This window comes from Oncorhynchus gorbuscha, linkage group LG13 (assembly GCF_021184085.1).
Source record: "Oncorhynchus gorbuscha isolate QuinsamMale2020 ecotype Even-year linkage group LG13, OgorEven_v1.0, whole genome shotgun sequence".
In the NCBI taxonomy this organism is placed as follows: Eukaryota; Metazoa; Chordata; class Actinopteri; order Salmoniformes; family Salmonidae; genus Oncorhynchus; species Oncorhynchus gorbuscha.
This window is the reverse complement of record NC_060185.1, coordinates 47,658,008-47,673,104: the sequence shown is the minus strand read 5'-3', so window position 1 is coordinate 47,673,104 and position 15,097 is coordinate 47,658,008.

Here is a 15,097-nt window from a genome sequence, read left to right as displayed (position 1 = left end):
ACGGTGCCATCGCTGCTGTGCCAGGTCCTTGGCAATGAATTCCCGTTCCTGTAGAGCTCTACGGCCTGCACATCCAAAAGGTGACATCGTTCATCAGACTGTCATTCCTTCTCAACCTGACGCTCAATTTCCTCCAGCGCTAGTAGTTTCATCCTCTCTCGCAGGACAGCGGTCTGTGAATCGCTGAGGGCTAGTGAATGGCGGCTGCCATGGCCACTTCCAAAAGGGTCCACTGGTCGAACTCTCTCTCCGTCTAGAGTGCCTCGACGATTTCCCATTACTTAAGGGGTGAGCGGAGCATGCCTCAGGAAGCTTGTCGACCTGTGTGGTGGGAGTTACCTCCTCCATGGGTTCTTCCTATAGACCACTTTCCTGTCCCAAAGCAGTTTCCGGTACTTGGCTCAGAGGGGATGGTTGATGCCGGAAACGTACAGTTGATCCATCACCACTTTGAGCTCGGGTGGGCTCACCCTTTGGCGTGGTAAACTCCACCACATAATCCTTAAGGTAACCATGTGTTTGTCTGCTCGTTTGTTGCCTGGTTCTTCTGGTGCTGCTGGTGGTTGAGGATGAAGCCTTCTTTGTTGCTTTAGGCTTAGCTCCTGGATCTTTTATTTGTTCCAAGACTTTTCTCTCAGCTGCTATTTCCTCCTATCTCCTTCCTTCCTTACAGTGGAGACAATCATTCCTTCTCCTCCTCCATTTCATTTTCACCTGTCTTTGGTTCAGTCATCATCCGGCTCGAAGGACCATTGACAGATTGGTGGAATCTGTGTGGGTAGCTGGACAGGTAGGATGACTGACAGTGAAGGTGAACAGGTGGTCATGGGTCAGGTGACAGAGGAATGGATGAGACTGTGGCAGGAATTCCAATAACCATAAAGTGGTATATTTACTGGGTAGTCTGTGCTGCATAACAAAGGAAACAGAATAACATGTATCCATTCTCATTATTAACATAATTAAGTAATTCAGCAATTCAGTTCAATAAGAAGTCAATAGGAATCATCCTTGAGTCATTTAGGCTCGTAACTGTTCATCATAATCATGAGAAGAATAATACAAATAATTCAATCAGTGATCAGTTATTCAATCTATAATCCCCATCAATTTGATATCAGAATTGATCAGTTCAGCAAACAAATACGTTTCATATTTCACGCTTTCAAGTCTGTCTTCATATGTACATGTAATTTCATGACATATTAACCATATATCGATGGCATAATTGGCCTGTGATGATCTGTAGGGTCGTGACCATTGATCATTTATATTACACAATAGGTTTGAAGCGTGCGCTCTAAGCCGCACTCCGCGGTAACAACTATAAAGAATAACTGATGGCCCGCTCTCCCGATCACAACAGATAGTTCAGATGAAAAGGTAACACAGAAGAAAGGTAACAGATTCGGTGGATTTACGTGGATTCATAGACGCACAGAACGTCTGGATTAGACGGAGTTGAGGAAGAGAAAGCAGCGAGATCGGGCGATGGCGATTTCCTCCTTTTAGTGAGTCGAGATCTGTCGGACATTTCCACCTGACCTAATTAAAGTGCCCCTGGCCCAGCTGAGCAAGGGGCCATGAATTAAAGGATTCTTCCACCAACTCCATGTCTTTTTCTACAACTATTTTATGGTATCTTATTCACTTAATAATGCTTACATATCTTGCATTACTCATCTCATATGTATATACTGTTTTTCAGTCCGTTCTGCTCTGACTTCGCTCGTCCATATGTATATATTACTACTGAATGGATTGGGTATTTGTTGTGTAAATTGTTAGATATTACTCCACTGCCAAAGCTAGAAGCACAAGCATTTTGCTACACCCGCGATAACATCTGCTAATCACTTGTTTGTGACCAATAAAATGTGATTTTAGTGCATTTTAGAGTTGAAGAACTCCCACTACAGATACACATGCATGTTTGAGCATCTTTATCCATTATGATCTATTCACCAAGTTCTGCAGTTTGAACAGCCCTGCCATCACTATTTAGACATTGAGAATATGTATGCATTTGCCTGCTGTCTTTTCTTTGTGGATCTTGTCTTACATGGTCTAATGCGATTTAGATTTGAACACCAACTATAGATACACATGCTTGTTTGAGCATTTCAAAGACTAAATGCTATGTAGAATAATTTTAACAGGTGGCAAAAAAAAATATTTTACTATTGTAACATACAGTGGTAGAGTTCTTGTCTCTGGACCACACAAGCTTTAGATTGCATTCTGCTAAGGCACTTGTCTTTCACATCGGTCAGTTACAATGGTGACCATGGTGGGATCCTTACGATACTCCTATGGCGCCTGGGCAAACAAATTATCCTAGAGTGAAGGGGGAATACTGAAGCATGTGTTGATGACAGTCCCACAGTCTCCATCAGAGGCCCATGCTTTGACATAGATGGTAAGCTTTCATTTCTGGACTGCGACATTGTAAGATTGTGACCTCCATGGCACTTTATATGCATTGATTGGTAAGTAACACTAGATTTAGATACTTCAAATACTGCCTGAGACACCTTTGCTATTTGTCTCAGTGCTTAATAAATGTTGAAACAATATTTGCGATGGTGTTCTTTGTTTGAATATATATATGAATGGAAAATATGTCTCACTCAAGTAATAGAAGAATAATGAACGGACTGGCAAGATTTTGGCACCGTCAACTTTTCGAAAGTTATTCGAAAAGTGAATAATTGAAACCTCCTAAATATACTCATATTCACTGAACATTTAGTATTTGAAACTCAAACTCTTCATCATTCTCCATATCTTATCTTCCAATTCATCCAAGATTATGCATACCCACCATGGTATTTGTCAGCTGCTATTTGAGAATTCATCTAGTTTGGAAATCAATTGTAAAGCACATTGTGCAACAGTTTTTTTTTAGAGAAGGTTGTTTTGCAAGGTATATTATATGTGTAGGCTATGCCATATGTATTTGCTAATATGCACTAGTTTAGCAGTTCACAATTTGCCTGAGCAGACAGTACTGAAATATACTTTTCTGAGAATATGCACAAGAATGGAAGGTGCCAACATAATGTACAGCAATCATTTGAACATTTAATTGTCACATACAAAAAAATCTGCTCCTCCCTCGAGGTAGATTGATCAACTTCACTATTTTCACCGTCGGCCTACCACTTAAGTCTATTCCTTCAAAGAATCTCATCAACATGTTTATTTCATCATTGGGTTGCCTAAAGATCTGCGAATAACATCAGAATTGTCTACATGGAGTTGACAGCCAAAGGGTATTAGAGGACGCTAAAGGTTGGGTTAGGTCAGGTGGTAGCCCCATAAGCAACTTCCTGGGACAGTGTCTTTACAGGAATGCTGTTGATGGTGAACCTAGCAGAGAGGGTGCGTGGTGGATAGGGCTTGAGGGAGACTCTTGTTCGGATTAATCAATGATGCTTCATTAATCTCTGATCCCTCACCTCTCACTGTCAAGGTAGGCTGCATATCTGGGCTAAGCTTGAGCCATGCTGAGGGAATGGGAAAGAGGTTTGATTTGGAGAAAAATCAATGTGCTAAGGGCAATCTTCTGAGGTGATTATAGTTGATGATAACATTGATAATTGGCGTAAAGTTGAAAGTGCAGCTCAACATACACTATACAGTGCCTTTGGAAAGTATTCAGACCCCTTTACTTTTTCCATAGTTTGATGCTTTACAGCCTTATTCTAAAATTACGGGATTGTGTCAAGGCACAGATCTGGGGAAGGGTAACAAAAATGTCTGCAGCATTGAAGGTCCCCAAGAACACAGTGGCCTCCATTTATAAATGGAAGAAGTTTTGAACCACCAAGACTCTTACTAGAGCTGGCCGCACAGCCAAACTGAGCAATCGAGGGAGAAAGTCCTTGGTCAGGGAAGTGACCAAGAACCCGATGGTCACTCTGACAGTGCTCTAGAGTTCCTCTGTGGAGACGGGAGAACCTTCCAGAAAGACAACCATTTCATCAGCTCTCCACCATCCAGGCCTTTATGATAGAGTGACCCGACGGAAGCCACTCCTCAATAAAAGGCAAATGACAGCCTGCTTGGATTTGTCAACAGACACCTCTGGTCTGATGAAACCAATTTTCAAATCTTTGGCCTGAATGCCAAGCGTCACGTCTGGAGGGAACCTGGCACCATCCCTACAGTGAAGCATTGTGGTGGCAGCATCATACTGTGGGGATATTTTTCAGTGGCCCTGGGAGACTAGTCAGGATCGAGGGATAGATGAACGGAACCATGTACAGAGAAATCCTCGATGAAAACCTGCTCCAGAATGCTCAGGACCTCTGACTGGGGGCGAAGGTTCACCTTCCAACGACACTAAGCACACAGCCAAGACAACGCAGGAGTGGTTTGAGACAAGTTTCTGACTATCCTTGAGTGTATCAGCCAGAGCCTGGACTTGAACCCAATCGAACATCCCTGGAGAGACCTGAAAATAGCTGTGCAGTGTCAGCAATTTATGTTATTCTTCAATAACACAAATCAGGGGGAAAAAATAGGTTTATTTTCGAGAAGGACAAATCAAGATGTTATGCTGGGAGGTAGATGTTCAGATGTTCAGTCTCCCCCGTCCTCAGCTTTTCTCCACTGAACAAAGGAACAGGATGCCATTTATAACCCCCACCTTAGCCTGGGGTACACCAATCAGAAGTCCTTGCAGTACAACTTGGCCAATGGCCAAATAACAAGTATCCTGCCCCTGACTCAATATACAAACCAATGAAAACTTAGTTCAGGAGTTCAGGAGTGACAGTAACGCTCCCCATCCAATCTGACAGAGCTTGAGAGGAATTGCAGAGAAGAATGTGAGAAATTCCCCAAATACAGGTGTTCCAAGCTTGCAGCATCATATCTCGAGGCTGTAAGTGCTGCCAAAGGTGCTTCAACAAAGTACTGAGTAAAGTGTCAGAATAGTTATGTAAGTGATTTTTTGCTTTGTCATTATGGTGTATTGTGTGTAGATTGATGAAGTGGATAAAACAAATTAAACAATTTTAGAATACGGCTGTCACCTAACAAAATGTGGAAATAGTCAAGTGGTCTGAATTACTTTCCAGAGGCACTGCATATCAAAAGGTATGTAGATATCACTTCAAATTTGTGGATTTGGCTATTTCAGCCACACCAGCTGCTGAAAGTGTATAAAATTGAGCAGAGAGCAATGCAATCTCCATAGACAAACAATGACAGAAGAATGGCCTTGCTGAAGAGCTCAGTGACTTTCAATGTGGCAACGTCACAGGATGGCACCTTTCCAACAAGTAAGTTTGTAAAATGCCCCGCTAGAGCTGCCCCGGTCAACTGTAAGTGTGAAGCTATTGTGAAGCAGAAAAGTCTATGAGCAACAACGGCTCAACCAAGAAGCGATAGGCCACACAAGCTCACAGAATGGGACCACCGAGTGCTAAAGCACACAGTGCATAAAAATCATCTGTCCTCGGTTGAAACGCTCACTACCGAGTTCCAAACTACCTCTGGAAGCAACGTCAGAAGTTTGTCGGGAGCTTCATGAAATGGCTTTTCATGGCCAAGCAGCCGCACAAGCCTAAGATCACCATGTGCAATGCCAAGCGTCGGCTGGACTGTTGTAATGCTTGCCGTTATTGGACTCTGGAGTGAGGAATCACGCTTCATTATCTGGCAGTCCGCTACCTGCCCCAATGCATAGTGCCAACTGAAAAGTTTGGTGGAGGATGAATAATGTTCTGGGGCAGTTTTTCATGGTTTGGGCTAGGCCCCTTCATTCCAGTGAAGGGAAATCTTAACTCTACAGCATACAATTACATTCTAGACGATTTTGTGCTTCCAACTTCGTGGCAAAAGTTTGGTGAAGACCCTTTCCTGTTTCAGCATGACCACAAATTAAGTCCACACAGAAATGGTTTGTCAAGACAGGTGTAGAAGAACTTGACTGGCCTGCACAGAGCCCTGACCTCAACCCCATCGAACAGCTTTGCAATGAATTGGACTGCTGACTGTAAGCCAGGCCTGATTGCCCGACCTCACTAATGTTCTTGTGGCTGAATAAAAGAAAGTCCCGTAGCAATGTTCTGACATCTAGTGGAATGCCTTCCTAGAAGAGTCAAGGCTATAATAGGAGCAAAGGGGGGACCAACTCCCTTTTAATGCGCATGATTTTGGAATGAGATGTTCAACAAGTAGGTGTCCACATACTTTTGGTCATGTAGTGTAAGTGCATGTATCCAAGTTGGGTTCAAACAACCTTGGCATACTTCAAGAGAACTGAGAGTATGTGAGGCTTGGTGTTGACGTGAATATGTTTTTCATCCATGATTTATATCTGCCACTCTCTTCTCCTCACGCATTCAAGCTGTACAGTATATATTTCATTTATCACGTTGATTTGTCATTAGAGCGCATCACTGTCAAAATGGTTCAGAGAGCAATAAGGCATAAAAATAATTTAGTACAAATTTGAACACTGATGTTCCACAGATAGATTAATGTTTTTCTGTCAGAAAGTATGGCAATTTACAACTAGTCCCAACAAATCGATTAAACACCAGGTACCAGGATCATTTGAGTGCTCTAATAAAATTATTTCCATTTTGAACACAGCACAACTCACTACAACTCACTAGCAGGGAGAGTCAATAGATGAATTGGCGTCATCAGCCGCTTTCTCTTCTTTTACCAACAGTACCAACACAATATGTAAGAAGTACTATAGTCTGTCTCTTCTCCCCATCTCTATTGTTGAGTGATATACCTGAAATAGGGATATACCTGATATTTCTTCACTGTCACCCCCCCCCCCCCAGTAAGGAGAGTAGTTAATAAATCGCTCCCTCCTCTCACAGTGGACAGCCTGCCTGATAGTCCTCTTTCACCGGGCCATGGCCATCCGTCTGTGGTAGCCAGACTGTCCGTGACCTGTACGCAAAGGGGCAAGGCATAGAGCGAGGAAGATAAATAGGTGGGAGTTTGCAGGGGAATGGGCAGGTTTAGCTTGCAGTGTCAGGCCTGTGGGGAGATGTGATCCAGCCAGGTGAAGGGAATCAGCGCAGTAATAAGTGCTACATCCCTACCACGGCGACCGATTACCTGTACCACGGCGACCGATTACCTGTACCACGGCGACCGATTACCTGTACCACGGCAACCGATTACCCGTACCACGGCAACCGATTACCCGTACCACGGCGACCGATTACCTGTACCACGGCGACCGATTACCCGTACCACGGCGACCGATTACCCGTACCACGGCGACCGATTACCCGTACCACGGCGACCGATTACCCGTACCACGGCGACCGATTACCCGTACCACGGCGACCGATTACCCGTACCACGGCAACCGATTACCCATACCACGGCGACCGATTACCCGTACCACGGCGACCGATTACCCGTGCCACGGCGACCGATTACCCGTACCACGGCGACCGATTACCCGTGCTGGCTCCGTGACTGAGGTGATGACCCTGGATATGAAAAAGGAGGTCAGCACGTAGTCAGCTTCTATTAATTCACGTAACTTATTCATTGACTGAGATTTACAGAGTTCATGTGATAACCTCGCCTCAACAAAAACTAATTGGCTCTCTATATGTGGATTCAAATAGCATCTTCCTAAGCATCGGTATGTTTTATAATATTTCAGTGATGGAATCACATGAAATAGGTAGCTGAAGCCACATCAAACCTTTACAATGGTCCTGTGTAGCTCAGTTGGTAGAGCATGGCGCTTGTAACGCCAGGGTAGTGTGTTCGAACCCCGGGACCACCCATACGTAGAATGTATGCACACATGACTGTAAGTTGCTTTGGATAAAAGCGTCTGCTAAATGGCATATATTATTATTATTATTATTATTTATTATATTACAATCTGACACACATACTATGTATTTAGTTACGGCGCTTAAAAGCAAAACTGAGGTAATTAAACATTTCACAAAACCTACTGGGGTGGGAGGGGAAATCTCAGTGCTTCCACCATCCTATTCTCACTCAGAGACATCAATTTACATATTGTTCCTCTTTGTACAATCCCTACTGATATGTCCTACCTCTTTGTACAAGCTTCATATTCAGCGTCACACCAAGGATGAACCTTTGACTCAAACAACCATCCACTGCCCTCAGTATTCGTAACAGTAGCACCTTTCAAAAAGCAACACTGTGGAGTTTCAAATGCACGATTCAAATCGTCAAAGTAAGATAAGTCGGCTTTGATGACAATGGCAGATAAAAGAGTGAACTGCCTTCCAAAGTCTAGCATACAGCGCTGTAACATTATATCAATATGTTTACCATATTGCACATAGTTACATTTCCGTCGGCCAAAAACCCAGGCTGATAAACCAACAATAAAAGTTAGACCAGGGCTCTGTGTGGGGGTGGTAGTGGTGATGGTAGTGGGCTTGTGTCCGTTTTCCTATTAAAAACGGTCTATCTGGCTCTGGCTCATTGCCATAACAGAGGGCAGAGAAGACTATAGCCGCTCTGTCATCTCGACCTGCTTGAAAACATTGAGGTATCTTTGGTCTCTGGACCCCTGCCTACTTCACCAGATTTCATTTTTTTTGAGTGATATTGCAAGCATCATTTTTTAGCTGCCTAACTTCAAATGCCACGGGGGAGACGGTGGCAGGTGGCATTATTGTTTAGTATAAGAAGCCTCTTGAATTTTTATGCCAGGAGCTGAGCATTTTGTTTTGATTTACCCAGACTACAAAGCAATTGGTAAGTCTTTGAAGTGGGATATCTGAATAGGCCACATAGCGCCAAAATGAAACTGAAAACCATAGGAACTTTTAAGTGACCAGTCCTGCTATTAGTTTAATCAATCAACACCAGAATTCGTGTTTTGTTTATAAATTGTGTTTGCTATGCTGCTTCTGAAATCAGAATTTGCTCTGGTCACATACAGCATATGTAGAAGCTGACATTTCTTTCTTGACTTCGACTCGTATCTATACCCTTCTCTTTAAACCAACGTTTGACGAATGGGTAGCAAGTTGACTTCGACTGGAACATCGAATTTGTAAATTTAGACACTGTGCAGGACATCTGATGACCCACCGTGTATTTGTTCTGTTGCTGCCAAAAGTCTTGATGAATGGTTTCTCTTTCACCAGAGTAAGCCCCAGCCATCATTCACCAGATAGGCTTTCACTCCAGAGACATACAGTATAGTGTTGTTGTTGTTCTCCTCTACCAGAGCAGAGGAGTTTGTTTAGCTTCCACTCTGAAACACTGATACAGGAAGGAGAAACCAATCTGGGATTACCCCCATCCTCTCCTTCCCCTTGCATCACTCTGTTCAAGCACCTCAGATGAAAATATAGGCCACTGCTGATATTGAGTTACAAAGAATCAGGGTGGTATTCTGCACACTCAATCATCTTCCATTGTGTTTGCTACTCTAACATATGCTATTATCTGATTTAATCTTCTGACAGGCAATACATAGATTATATAGTGCATCTTTTTTTGTCATGAGACAACAACCATCAAAGGCAAATACAACTAAATGCAAAGAGGGTGGTTGTTTTGATCTCCTCTTTCCTCCTCTTGCTCCTCTGCGATACTCATTAAAGTCCCATGGACATGGGTGCATGCCTCTCGCTCTGCCTTTATCCCACCCTCTCTCTCACCCACCCTATTTCTGTGACCTCCCTCCATTGCTGTATAATTCTCACGCACACTCCAGACAAATTACACTGCATATTGTCAGCTATTTTTATCCGCAAGGTTAAGAGCAAGCCCGGTCAGCTTAAACAGGTGCTGTGGAATATGGCGAGGGATCAATTCTGGGTTTATTTTAGGATTCTACTGAGCCTTGGTCAGGGTTATATTCTATCACATCGTGCTTAATAATCGTGTGGCAAAATGCAACGTTTAATTAAAATGATTCATCTGTGAAGGGGAGATGCAGCTATGTATTATGTAGTATTGTCCATTGCATTGCTGACCCAAGCATTGACCCGTCTCCGGATTTACAGTATTAAGGAGAGGGATAAATAAACAAACTGCTAGAGGGTTTGTCCACTGGTTTTCCTGGGTCAAACTGCTGGAAACTGGAGCTACAGTATTTAGTAGATGACTACACACCTGACAACGCTGCCAAGTTGCAGGGAGATAGATACATGAAGTGAAGAAGCATATGAGAGTGGTTGCTAGTTTAACATTGCAGCGAAAGGCAGTATCATTTTAAGGTTTGCCGTGCTTTCAAGTCATAAATGACAACCATGATTTGCTACACACGGTATGTCACTGCTTCCCGGCCCCATGTTTGGGAGGTTATTTACATTACCATCTGTCACCATGGAGGCAATCTTAATTAAAATGTTACACTCTTTTCAATCAAGTGCGTATAAAGTATAATCACTGACTGACATGTAAGATGTAAACCCTTCAACTACTTGGCCACAGAATCATCCATGCCAAGAATCACAGTGTCTAACGTGAGTCCTTTAAAGTGTATGTGCACTCCCAGGACTCTGTGTTGGCTAAAGTGGACAACCCACTAAGATGTTAGTGCCAACGTTTATTGGGTCCTGCCCATGGTACTTTGTCGCTAATTGCATGCCTTCTGGCTTGAATGTCAATGTCAAGAACATATAACACTGTGTTAATCTACTGCAAAAGAAGATAGACGATGTGCTTGGCATCTTGGCTGACACAAAGCTTCTTGGCTGACACAAAGCTTACTGCGTGGCGCTCATGAAGCCATCTGCATGTGTTCAGTTTGTAAAGAAGCATGGTCCTTGCGAACACGGCTTCATGGCCGAAACACGATTTGTTGTGGGTGAAATATGATGACGCTCCTCTGTCCTATTCACATTTTGGATGACTTAACCAAGAAGCCAACTGCACCATTGTGTCGGAGGAAACACTGTTCAACCACAGGAGGTTGGTAGCACCTTAATTGGGGAGGATGGTAATGACTAGAGTGGAATTACTGGAATGGTATGAAATACATCAAACACATGGTTTCCAGGTGACATTATTATGAGCGGATCTCCCCTCAGCATCCTCCACTACGTTCAACTGACAACCGCATTCAGCCTGCTGGCACCTGGCCCACCACAAGGGGTCGCTAGAGCACAGTGAGCCAAGTAAAGCCCGCCTGTCTAAACCCATTGTTGTGGGGTTCAATCCTGTGTCAAAGCCAGCCGTGATCGGGAGTTCCATAGGGTGGCGCACAATTGGCCCAGTTTCATCCAGTTTAGGGATGAAACTGGGCCAATTGTGCGCCACCCTATGGAACTCCCGATCACGGCTGGCTTTGACACAGGATTGAACCCCACAACAATGTGATGCAGTGCCTTAGACCACTGCGCCACCCGGGAGGCCCCAGGCCAAAACAATTTTAATGTATCCATAGCCTATCTACATCAAACCTCCAATCTGTGAGCTCTGTCCTGTGTGTATTTGATCTAACCATTACCTCCGCAGACCTCGCTGTTGGAGAGTTGTTACCGAAGCTCCAAATAGGTCATCACAGAATGGCTTCAAAGATATTTAAATTCAACCAATCCCTTCCAATGTAATAACCAATTATTTGCAAGTACACATTTGACCAAAGAGTGGCCCAACAGGCAGGGTAAACACGCTCTGGGAAACATCAGAGCAACATGACTAGTGGGATGACAGGTAGCAAGAGTTAATGACTTCTCAACGCACATGCTCGCAAGGTTCTCAGGATCAAACAGAAAAGCCTCTAGCTACCAATCTCCTACCCAGTGGCGATTTCAGCATGTACATCTTGGTGGGATGCATGCCAGCAAAGCAACAACACAACACAAGAATTGCTCTATAACAGTGACAAACTGTGCCCACAATCTGGCCTAGATAAAGCTGTCCCAACTGCAGAGTTCCAACAGCAGCCCCAACACCTTACCACTATTACAGTTCATTCAGCCTCATTTAATGCCTTAAAAAAACAGCTGATATGACTGACTTACAAATGTGGTTTCTACTGACAACTGAGAAATACAAACTATGGCATAAGGGGGACGACAAGCAGATGAGTGGCAATCCGTCATTTCAATTGAGACATTAATGAGCGAGAGATGACGGACATCGTCAATATATCTCTTAGTTCAGCACTTGTGCAGTGACCGAATGACATAATTCATGGGCCGTTCTTACATATGAACAGACAATGAAAGCTCTTACAATATTCAATGATTACGTTTCTCTAAAACAGGTTATAGGCAAACAATCACACACACCGGCCATGAATGATGTGTTTTACAATACCACTTTGGTAAAAATAGACCAAATTATTAGGGTGAGGGACATGGCCTACTAACAGCTTACCACACAACATGCAAAGGTATACATATCTCTCTGGCATCCTACTGTATATAATTTATGAAGCAGCATAACGACATTTTTGGACTCACGTTGTGATGTTTTGAACAGGAATGTGGCGCGGCGGTCCTTCGTGGGCAAATTTTGTCGTCAAAGAGAAGAAATGCTGTATTTACAATTCCGAGTTGAATGTCCATTCAAAACGTATTTTCCCAGTCGTAGCTCATTTTTCCCCAAGTTCCCAGTTGTCTTTAACTCACATTTAACTACTGATTCCTTCCCATTGTTGAATTTGCGATTTACATCTTGTTGTGTAATGTTTATATCCAATAGCTAATGAACACCGAGATGTCTATTCTAATTTCTCTTCATATGACAGATTTGATTGTCGACTTGATTCATGGTGACGACTGCTAGCTTGCTAGCTAAGACTTTGAAGGTATGATCAGTCCAATCAAAGCTACTGTAGATATAACGTGATTTGATGTCATTCTATCTGTGGCCAATGACCTTGAGCTTTCTTGGATGGGCACTTCTAATATAACTCTATGGCAGAACCCAAGGGGCAAACGTTTTCAAGCTCTAACCTTAGAATTGGGGTTAACACGTTTAAATGTTTTACTCACGTCGGCCACGGAGAAGGAGAGTCGCAGTTTTTATTAGCTGGCCACAACAGTGGCACTGTATTATCCTCAAAGAGGTCAAACAGGGTGTTTAGTTTCTCTGGATGTGTGGCATCGGTGTCCGTGACGTAGCTGGTTGTCTTTTTGTAGTCCGTGATTTCCTGTAGACACAGCCACATACATCTCTTGTCCGAGCTGTTGAAATGCGACTCCACTTTGGCACTGTACCGGCATTTCACTTGTTTGATTTCCTTGCGGAGGAAATAACTACACTGTTTATATTCAGCCATATTCCCAGACCTCTTTCCATGGTTAAACGCGGTGGTTCGCTCTTTCAGTTTTACGCAAATGACGCCATCCATCCACGATTTCTAGTTAGGGTAGGGTTTAATAGTCACAGTGGGTACATCTCCAATGCACTTCCTTATAAATTCACTCACCGAGTCAGCATATAGGTCAACGTTATTCCCTGAGGCTGACCGGAACATATCCCTGTCCATGGGATCGAAACAATCTTGAAGCGTGGATTCCGATTGGTCAGACCAGCGTTGGATGGTTCTAGCCACTGGTACACCCTGTTTGAGTTTCTGCCTATAAGACAGTAGGAGCAAGATGGCATCGTGGTCGGATTTGCTAAAGGGAGGGCGATGGAAGGCTTTGTTTGCGTCGCAGAAGTTAGAATAGCCGTGGTCAAGTGCATTACCCCCGAGCGTAGTGCAATCAATATGCTGATAGATTTTAGGTAGCCTTGTTCTCAAATTTGCTTTGCTAAAATCCCCAACTACAATAAATGCAGCCTCAGGACATATGGTTTCAGTGAAGTTCCTTGGGGGCAATGTACACAGCTGTGACAATAACCGATAAGAATTCTCTTGGAAGGTAATATGGGCAGCATTTGATTGTGAGGAATTCTAGGTCGGGATGGCAGGAGGACTTCAGCTCCTGTATGTTGTTATGATTGCATCATGAGTCGTTAATCCTGAAGCATACACCCCCGCCATTCCTCTTCTCAGAGAGGTGTTTATTTCTGTTGGCGTGATGCATGGAGAAGCCTGGTGGCTGAACCGCTTCCGACAACATATCCTGAGAGAGTCATGAAACAGAGAATGTTATCATCTCAGATGTCTCTCTGGAATGCAACCCTTGCCTGAATTTCGTCTACCTCGTTGTCAAGAGACTGGACATTGGCAAGTATACTCGGGGAGCGGTGGGCGATGTGCATGTCTATGGAGCCTGACCAGGAAGCCTCTCCGTCTGCCCCTTCTGCGGCGCAGTTGTTTTGATCCGGCTTCTGGGATTAGATCCAAACAGAGGATCTGCTTCGGGAAAGTAGTATTCCTGGTCATAATGTTGGTAAGTGGACGTCGCTCTTATATCCGATAGTTCTTCCCGACTGTATGTAATAAGACTTAAGATTTCCTGGGGCAACAATGTAAGAGATAATACATAAAATAAAATAAATACTGCATAGTTTCCTCAAGACTCAAAGCGAGGCGACCATCTCTGTCGGCGCCATCTTTTTTTCTTCTTTTTTTAACCATAAAGCTAAAGAAAAAAATTATAATTTATGATCTAACCTTGCCTGCGATCTGCTTATTTTAGCCTGGTGGGATATTGAACTGCTATATTTTATAATGAGGCATATTTAACAATCCACCTGCTGAGCTCTGTAGATGAGAGACAAGCTAATATTATAATTCTTTTTAAGTATTTCTTAAATTGAGAAATGTGTCTATTTGCTTTAAACCCTATGTGGCCTAAACTCCCTACATACAGGTACTCAGACAAACACAACATGAATGTGTGCATGGGTACACAAACACCTATGCACATGTGTGTATAGGCTACACATACAGACGCAACACACAAACAACCCTGGATGTTTCTCTATTGGTGCCCTATGCTTAGCACTCTCTAAATCTGATGAATGTGCAAACAAGCGTATTTTGGGGCAGAAACCAGCAGAAAGAGCCTCATATTTCCCAGGCTGATAACATCGGCTTTGTCCTGGGGAGGTGAAGAGTAACAAATGGAAGCGAGGCACATGCGCTATCGATTTACATCTCTATAAATAAATACACAGCTCTCCCTTAAATATTTCAAAGCTGCTCAGCGATGCCATTTATGGTGTTAGAGCTCCCTTCCTGTCTGCA